Source organism: Cricetulus griseus, assembly GCF_003668045.3.
Source record: "Cricetulus griseus strain 17A/GY chromosome 1 unlocalized genomic scaffold, alternate assembly CriGri-PICRH-1.0 chr1_0, whole genome shotgun sequence".
NCBI classification, from domain to species: domain Eukaryota; kingdom Metazoa; phylum Chordata; class Mammalia; order Rodentia; family Cricetidae; genus Cricetulus; species Cricetulus griseus.
In genome coordinates, this window is record NW_023276806.1 from 38,208,733 (window position 1) to 38,218,800 (window position 10,068).

Genomic DNA, 10,068 nt, shown 5'->3' on the forward strand with positions numbered 1-10,068 from the left:
GCTCATCACTCATCTTTCTCTGCAACTGGATTCCAGTTCAGTTCAGTGATTAATTGTGGGTGTCTGCTTTTACTTCCACCAGCTGCTGGATGAAGGTTATAGGATGGCATATAAGTCAGTCATCGATCTCATTATCACTCTTGTTTAAAGTGTAGTGCCTATGCAACTCATTTAGCAATGTAGTATAAATTTCTAGCTTTGTAAAGTGGCAGTATTGTAGTCAATGAGGTTTATCCCAGGTTTGATTATTGCTAATTGAAAACAATGTAATGTAAATTTCTAACTCTTGAAAGTTATTATTACAAACTATTTAGAATAATTAATAAATACAGGTTAGTAGTCATCTAATGATCAAATTTATGTCAATGTTAGGTATGTTTACAGGGTCATATAGAGATATATTTTAGATAGACAAATGGCCTCCAAACACTTTAGAGACTTGCAAAATATAACATTTATAATGTTTTAATAGCATCAGGCCTTTCATGACAATGATACACGTCTGCTTCTGGCAGCCCCAATTTACTTCAAAATGGATAATGGGTATTAAAGAACCTCCATATGTACTTTGTTTGCTGTGTGGCAAAGCAAGCCATTTGGACAAGAAATTGCCCTAGCTGTTGACGATATGCTGTTAAAATTGAACAAGCATGGCACAAAAGAAGGTGACTGGCAAACTTTACCAAGACAAGGTAGGACAGACTTGTCAGATATCCTACATCTGTAGTCTAAAGATAGATGCCCAACATTGCAGAGGAATCTTGGATGACTGTCCAGGCAGCTAAATATCTTTGTCATTTCTATAGTTTTGGAAGTTGTTTGTGCTACACTTCCTGTTTATTCAGGCAATATTATTTCCTCCTCAGGTCTTTGATGGGGTTAAATATTAGATAATTATAGTTTTCTTTGCTTCCAAATTTAGAAAAGAAACTCACAATAAAGTTGAGAAACATAAAAGCTTAAGTTGTTTATCTAAGAAAATGTTTTAAGGCCTAAAAAGATAGTTTAGGGTTGGTAATACAGGTTAGGATAGAAAGTAAATAAAGTATAAAACTTTCGACTCACCAAGATAGAATAGATAATGCAATATTTTCTCTGAATTAACCATATATAAATAGACTGAACATTGTAAATGTAATTTTTATCTGACAATTGTTTTTATACTATATTATTTTACTGTGTGAGAGTTAAAACCTTCTATTTTTACTTAGACAAAAGGTTTAAATGTTGTAGGATATTTGTACACTGTGAAGATATATTGCTGTGGTTGGTGTAAGAAAAATTGAATGGTTAATGCCTAGGCAGGAGAGATTGGTGGTACTTCAAGGGAGAGAAAGAATGCTGGGAGAAAGAAAAGTGGACCAATAGCCAGACACAGAGGAAGCAGACAAGGCAGGACAAGGTAAAGGTAACCAGCCTTGTAAGAGAACATATAGTGATAGATAAGGGTTAACCTAAGTTAACTAGTTAGGAACTAGTTAGGAACAAGCCTAATCTAAGAGCAAGCTTCATAATTACTAATAAATTGCTGTGTTTTTATTTGTGAATGGGAAGCCCAAAGAAAAATCTAACTACAACTTCCTATGTAGACCAGGCTGGTCTCTAACTGGCAATTCTCCTGCCAAGTTCTGGGATAATGACTATGTATTATCATGCACAAACTAACCACTTATTTAGTAAACAAATGATTATTAGTCCATAAAAGGATACAGCAGTTAGCTACTCAAATTTATTGTGGTCATTAATTATTAGCAGAGAAGTAACTTATAATATACTGATGAATGAATTTTAAAACCAAGTTTCAATTATGTATAATTAGGCTTTCCTTAAAAAGTGGAAATATAGTTCTCAACAGAGGAATCTCAAATGGCTGAAAGGCACTTAAGGAATTGTTTAACATTCTTGGCCATCACAAAAATGCAAATCCAAACAACTCTGAGATACCATCTTACACCTGTCAGAATGGCTAAAATCTAAAACCACTAATGAAAGCTTATACTGGAGAGGATGTGGAGTAAGGGGAACACTTCTCCATTGCTCGTATGAGTGCAAACTTGAACAGCCTCTGTGCAAATCAGTATAGTGGTTTCTCAGAAAATTGGGAATCAATCCACCTCAAGACCTAGCAATACCACTCTTGGGCATATACCCAAAGGATGCACATTCATACAACAAGGACATATATATGTTCATAGCAGTATTGTTTGTAATAGCCAGAACCTGGAAACAACCTAGATGCACCTCAATTGAAGAATGGATAAGAAAATGTGATACATTCACACAATGGAATACTATTTCAGCTGTAAAGAACAATGGCATCTTGACATTTGCAGGCTAATGGATGGAACTAGAAAAAAGCAAACCAAATGAGGCAACCCAGAAACAGAAAGACAAATTTGCTATGTACTCATTCATAAGTAGATATTAGACATAAAGCAATGGATAACTAGCCTACAGTCCACAACCCTAGAGAAGCCAGCAAACAAGGAGGACTCTAAGAGAGGCATACATGAATTCAGCCCCTCTACCCTCCTCCACCCCTGCCTGAAGGGGAAATTGACAAGATCTCCTGAGTATATTGGGAGCATGGGGTAGGGGGAAAGTGTTAGGGCAATGTGGAGGGGATAAGGCGAGAGGGGAGAACATGAGGCATAGGAAATTTCAAATTGAGTGAAGGACAGCAAATGTGAGCAAGGAAAGAGATACCTTGATAGAGGGAGCCATTATGTGGCTATTGAGAAGCCTGCTACCAGGGAAATTGCAAGGAATCCACAAGGATGAGCCTAACTAAGAATCTAAGCAATAATGGAGAGGGTACCTTAACTGCCCTTTTCCTGTAATCAGATTGATGACTACCTCGATTCTTATCATAGAAATTTCATCCAGTAAACAGATGGAAGCAGATGCAGAGATCCACAGCTAAGCACTGGGCTGAACTCCTGGAGTCCAGATGTAGAGAGGGAGGAGGGATAATATAAGCAAAGGGGTTAAAACCACATTGGGGATGGGGAAACCCACAGAAACAGCTGACACAAGCAAGTAAGAGCTTACTTGCTGAACTGACAGCTGGGGAACCTGCATAAAACCAAACTAGGTTCTCTGAATGTGGGTGACAGTAGGGTGACTTGGGCAGTTTGTGAGGTCACTAGCAGTGGAACTGGTATTTATCCCTGGTGCATGAACTGACATTTTGGAGCCCATTCCCCTTGGAGGGATACCTTGCTCAGCCTAGATACGTGGGGGAGGGCCTGGGTCCTGTCTCAAGTGGTGTGACAGACTTTGTTGATTTTCCATGGGAGGTCTCACCCTCTCTGAGGAGTAGATGGGGGTGGTGTGGGAAGAAGGTAGGGGAGCAGGAGGACAGGAAGGAAGGGGAACTGGGATTGATATGTAAAATAAGACTGTTTTAAAAATAATAAAATGTAATTCATTCAATTTTTTAAAAAGTAGAGATAACATTTCTATCTATATATATATATATATATATATATATATATATAGAGAGAGAGAGAGAAGGAGGGAGAGAGAGAGAGAGGGAAGGAGAGAGAGAGAGAGAGAAAGAGAGAGAGTTTATAAACACATAGTGGGCATTCAGCTGGGCATGGTGACTTTAATCTTTGTAGCTGGGAAAGTGAAGCAAGATGAAAAATATTAGGCCAGGCCAATCTGTACTACCTAGTGACTTCCAGTCCAACCTGGGCTACAGAGTAGATCTTGCCAAAAAAAAAAAAAAAAAAAAAACCTCCATCTACAGACAGTTCTATGTATTATGTAAACAATTGAGGCAGCTGAGTAAGATTTGAATAGGTGTAGTAGTAAGCACTGTTAAAATCAACATTGGTATTATGATAAACTCTTTAATTTCCTGTTGTACTCAGATGTTGAAGGATATCCATTTGGCTCCATAATTATTAGACTCACCCTTGATACTGTGGCTGTTGTGAGCAAATGCATTGTTAAATAGTCTGCCAGACTACCCTTATGCCAGCACCAGTTTTTGTGATCATACTATGGGTGTCTTGAGGAAACTGTGTGATAATCACAGCTGCTTGTTGGTGGAGGTGCAGTCCTTGCATTGCACATGTTGGTTTCACAAGGCTCAGTGAACTCCAAATGACCATATAACCATGCTCACTCAAGCCAGTGAGGTAGTCTTTCCTTTAATAGTCTAGTGGAGAGATTGCTGTGGTTGGTACAAAAATGACAATAATATTTTTGCAAATACAAATCCTTATTTGGGTTAGAGGTTTGCTATGATTGCTGCAAATACTCCTTTGCCTGGGTAAATAGGTTGTCCCATTGACTTGGTTCGATCTCTAGGAGGCACCCTTTTCTAGTGTTGCAACTTTAGACTTGATAAAAAGCTTCTCTTGGTTGGTCTTTTCTTTACTAATGTAGTAGACCAGTGTGAGCTCTAAATGTGAATAAAGATTCCAAAGCAGTCATTCCAGAGGCAGCATCGACAGCAGAATGAGGGCAGAACAATTGCATAGAGGGGAGCTATGGAGAGCACCCTCGAGCTTAGCTACAGAAGGTAGAGTCATGGGAGCCACAGGAACCACACTGGCCTTGACAAGTGGCAAAGCTGGAGTCCTGAAATTATTCTACATTGACAAACAGAAGTGGCTTTAACAGCTGCAAAAATCCAGCATGCATGCAGCTGTTGCCTCATCACAGACCACAGCATAGCAACTCTGCTCCCGGCAAGATTGGGAGAATCCATTTTTTTCTTTTTTTTTTTAGATCTCTGTGAGTGGGGTAACCATGGTAGACCTGTTCCTGGTTACCAAAGCTGGCACTAAGTCTTGAACACCAGAGAGCACCACAACTACCACTGCTGGTTGCAGCCAACTGGCTAGACCTACAAAAGCTTCCAAAACCAGAAGCTGAAGAACTTCTCCTAACCTGCCTGAGATTCTACCCAGGTTCTATCCAGAACAAAATAACTCAGAGACACTATTACGTAATAATAATAAGAAATAGATAATAATGTCCATTTCACTGAGTTGTGAAGAAATGCCTTTCATGTTTGATTTCCTAATATGAGGCTGTAAACTAGAAAAATAATGTGACAATTTCTATTGAGTGCTGAAGGAGAGGGTCTACTTTTGAGGAAAATAAATCAACGAATGAATAAAAATTAAAAGAAAATAAATAAATCAAGATACAATGAGTAAGTAGATATTTCCTGGATCAGGTGGTTGGATATTTATAAACTCACTGTAAGCTGGAATATTGAAAGTTGAAATGTGCATAGTGCACCACCTTCCACTTAGCAGTACAGAGTGTGAGTGGTTGACCTCTGTGGTCGCATGACTGATCAAACATACGCCTTGGTACAGCAGTAGAACCTTTTAAAAGAAGATAGTACAGTATCACTAGTTTAAGAAAAAGATTAAAATTGAAATTATCTACTGAAGTAGATACACACTTAAACACAACCATCAATTAGAAACACTCTCTGTCAAATAATCATGACTATAAGACTATTGATATTGCTACCTGTGTTAGCTTAGTTTTGTTTTGGTTTGAAAAAGGCAGGGGCGGGGGAGAGAAAAGAACCACTTTGATCCTGTTTTTTTGTGACATAAAATGTGAAAATTTCAAACTTAGGTGAGCAAAGACATTAATTCTTCCTCGGTTTCTACAGCAGTGATTTTCAACCTTTGGGTCATGGCCCCTTTGGGGGTTAAACTACCCTTTCACAGGGGTTTCCTAAGACCATCAGAAAACACAGACATTTACATAATGATTCATAACAGTAGCAAAATTACAGTTATGAAGTAGTAGAGAAAATTTTTATGATTGGGGATCACCACAGCATGAGGAAGTGTATTAAAGGGTTGCGAACCACTGGTCTAGAAGATGGTTAACCCTGAGGTAGACCAGTAGCCACATTGTCATGATATTTAAGCTGTGCTATGTAGAGGCCAGTTTATCAAAATGAAGACCTCTGACCAACAACAAGAAGAAACAAGGGCCCTGATGAACAGGTAGCCCAGTGAGTGGGCCAGCTTGGGAGCAGAACCTGAGTCTGGGCCAATTCAGCAGGTAAAGACAGCTCCAAGCAATGGCTTGACATCAATTTAGTAGACCCAGAAACACCATATATCTATATCTATATCTATATATAATTTTTATAGTATATAGTTTTTATACTATTATGTTATTTCATTTATGTATGTGGGATCCATATGTCAGGGCACTCCATGAAATTTGGAAGAGAGTTTGTTCTCTCCTTCCACTGTGTGGGATCTGAGGATCTAACTCAATCTGTCAGGCTTGGCAGCAAGCTACTTTTCCTGCTGAAACATCTCATTGGCCCCATGGACTAATTCAAACTCACATCTGCTTAACCTTAAGTTGTCAAGGTCATATATATAATTTAGATGGCAAACACAATCATAGTCCAGAGTTCCCACACTCAAAAACTGCAAGATAAGGAATGATCATTGTTTTAAACTATTATAAAAAATTTGTACACTCATACAATCAAATATATACTCCCGCAGAAAGCAAATTATTTAAATATATACTTATGCATTTTTATTTATATATGCAAATTTAATTGTAATAGCATAAAAATATGATTACAGAATCATGTGCTTATTATGATTCAACTTTTGTTTTAGAAACTCCAAAATTATGGTTTGTTTATGTGTTTGTTTGAATATGAAAGAAAATACAGAATGAGTCATATCAAACATCTAATGCTGCTTGCCTCAACAGTGTGACAAAGAGAAGGCTGCAAATTTTTAGCAGTCAGCTAGTACCTAGCTTTAGTACTAGGCAATCTAGTAAATGAGTACTAGCTGCATCATATGAAGAAGAAATGCCACTTTCACCATTCAAAATACGTAGATAGTAAACAAAAGAAGAGTTGGAGGGACACAGCTGTATATTTGGATTCTAACATTTGAGCTAATTTTTGAACATTTATTTTTCCTTCCTTTTTAATCTCCCTTTTATTTTTTCATTAGGCATGGTTAAGTGAGACAGTTTAGTGTAAAATTTATATAGAGAGAATTTACAAAGATGGAGTAAGCTGTAGAGAAATACTTTGTTCTTTACTGGGCTTCACAGAGCAGCTTCATTGTGAAGTCTGTTGACAGCACTGGGGAAAACATGAAACTCAGACTCAAGTTTTTCATCACAGGTGTGTGGTACATAACATTTTCAACCTGCTGATATGGTGGCTGTTTAAAGCAATCTTTACAGTGGGAGGACAGGGCGGAGAGTACTATTTCTGGGCAAGTTAGTCACAGGACAGGACAGGACAGGACAGAGAAGGGCTTAGCCATTATCACTGGGTCTGTGCTGAAGCCAGGGGTAGAGTTCATCTCTACCTGTTCTGTACCAGTTAGTTGACACCTTATTCCTGAAATACAAGCAGTACAATTGAACAGGGTGATCAGGCATGGCAGCAGGTACCTTTTCCACTGAGCCATCTTCCATGGGGATGGATGCAGTCTCTTGTGTTCCTTTTATGCTTCAGTTAAGTTGTATATGATTGAGATAACAAATTTCTTCCATCTCTGTTATAATGATATCATGAAATTTGCAGGAAAATGGATGGAACTGGAAAAATACATCCCCAGTGAGGTAACCCAAACCTAGAAAGACAAACACTGTATGTACTCACTCATAAGTGGATACTAGATGTAAAACAAAGAATAACCAGGCTACAATCCACAGCTCCAGAGAAGCTAGGTAACAAGGAGGACCCTAAGAGGAATGTATGGATCACCCCGGGAAGGAGAAATAGATACAATCTCCTAGGTAAACTGAGGACTGTCGAGGGTAGAGGGGAGGGGATGGGAGTGGGAACATGAGGGAATGGGATGGTAGAGTTGGGGAGAGATGGAGAAGGAGAGCAATGAAAGAGATATCTTGATAGAGGAAGCCATTATGGGGTTAGGAAGAAACCTGGTGCTAGGGAAATTCCCAGGGATCCACAGGATGACCCCAGCTAAGACTCCTAGCAATAGTGGAGAGGGTACTTGATGTGGCCTTTCCCTGTAATCAGATTGGTGACTACCCTAACTGTCATCATAGAACCTTCATCCAGTAGCTTGTAGAAGTAGATGCAAAGATCCACAGCCAAATACCAGGCAGAGTTCTGAGTGTCCAGTAGAAGAGGTACAGGGATTGCATGAGCAAGGAGGGGGGGGTCAAGATTATGATGGGGAAACTCAGAGACAGCTGACCCTTGATTTTGGGAGCTCACTCTAGACCAACAATTGGGAGCCTGTATGAGGACTAAAACCTCTCCTTTTGGAGGACAGTTGTGTAGCTTGGTCTGTTTGAGGGGCCCCTGGAAATGGGACTAGGATCTATCCCTGGTTCATGAGCTGGCTTTGTGGAACTCATTCACTATGATGGGATGCCTTGTTCTCATGGCACTTTTCAAAGGCTGGTATCTGTCTTCTTTAAGAGAGACACTACCTGAAATATGCCTAGTCTTTCTCTTCGATATGAAGATAGGAATCTAAGCTATGACCAGCCACCACAACCTCCAATATGTGTGCTTTTTTAAATCTACTTCCCATGCTTCTTTTGATGACTTGAATGACTGTCCAGTGATACTTGCATTCTACTTCATCTCTGCACACCTTCTCCAAAGCCTCAAGTACAAAAGCAATCAGGATTAGCGATTCAAACAAACCTTGGGCCAGGCCACCCACCATTAGCAACCTGTCCTTGCCTATGCAGTGTGAGTGATTGTTCACTTGACACACATGACCTAGGAGACAGGCTCTGGGGAAGCTAGTGACTCATTCCAGGACACATCTGGGCCAATAGAAAAGCCCAGGAGGTGCCTTCGTATAATAATCAGGGCATATTGACTTCTTCTGGGGTCAGGAGCAAAATTTATTAACCTAAGAGATAAATATTGACTGAAAATTGGGACGGTTCCTCTTTTTCCTCTCAGAGACCTGGTAAATTACTCAGACTGCCACTCAGACACTTGGAAACGTAGATTTCCCTCCAGTTTTATGTCCATTTTTAGTTATAGACCTCCTGAGGGAAGAAAATCTTTACACTATATTTTAGAAGGATATTTAAAATTCTGCTAATTATTGCCTCATTTTTATACATTTGAAGACTCTATTCTAATGCCAGGAGCCTTTTATTGCAGAATAATAAGTTTTTGTGTCCTTGGGCCTTCATCCCTCACAATCTTCAGTGTGAGACTGACTGTGAGTCAAGTCTTGATTCCAACCCATCTCATGGGAAGGTTTCTCTCCCCTGTCCTCCCATTTTCTCAGGTCCCTAATATGACAGTCCTCCTGCCAGCTTGGCAAGCTTCCTCCCTAAAGAATTGCTCAGCGATGTCCCAGTCCACAGAGGCTGATTTCATTTCCAGCCATTCAGGTCCTGGCCCCTATGCCCTATGGCTTCAAGTGGTTTGAATTTGCCTTTAGACATCACTCTTATTTATTCTCCTCTCTTTCTGGATGACAGACAGTGGTAACCTCAGAACACCTGCTCCCTTTCTTTACCTAGAGCTCATCTCCTTCATCTAAAGTCAGAGGTATAGCCCCACATTATATTAAAAGCTACACAGTAGTAAGCCTGTGGGGTTCCAAACCTCTACTCTCTTCATTTAAATGCACTCCTCTCAGAACTGAAAAATTTTACACTTTTTACATCCTGTTCTTACTAAGCATGCGTGTATCTCAGGCTCTTATATCTCCCTGATTCCAATAAATTACTAACAGTAGTCATCCTGGTGAACTCTTCCTGGCATTAACAAAGCATTTGAAGCATTTGGGGGATTTCAAGGCTGTTTTACATTTTGGTTCTTTTCCTATTGTATATTTAAACACTAATTCCCAGAGAGAGAGAGAGAGAGAGAGAGAGAGAGAGAGAGAGAGAGAGAGAGAGAGAGAGAATCATGTTTTCCAAAGACCTACATAGAAGCCTGCCTTTTTCTATAAGCTTTTTCTTCCTTCAGACTTGTTCCTTTGGAGGCCTCCGTGGATTTATAATTGCAGAAGATGCCACCTCTGTATTTCTAATTCTTTCTGAGAAGTGCCATCAAGCTTTGACATGACTAGAGTGTCA

At 39.5% G+C, this 10,068-nt stretch overlaps 1 pseudogene; it reads left to right on the forward strand.

The window, feature by feature from the left end:
• Positions 1 to 194: 194 nt before the first annotated feature.
• Positions 195 to 305, forward strand: LOC113831846 (annotated as a pseudogene).
• The last annotated feature ends 9,763 nt before the right edge of the window (positions 306 to 10,068 follow it).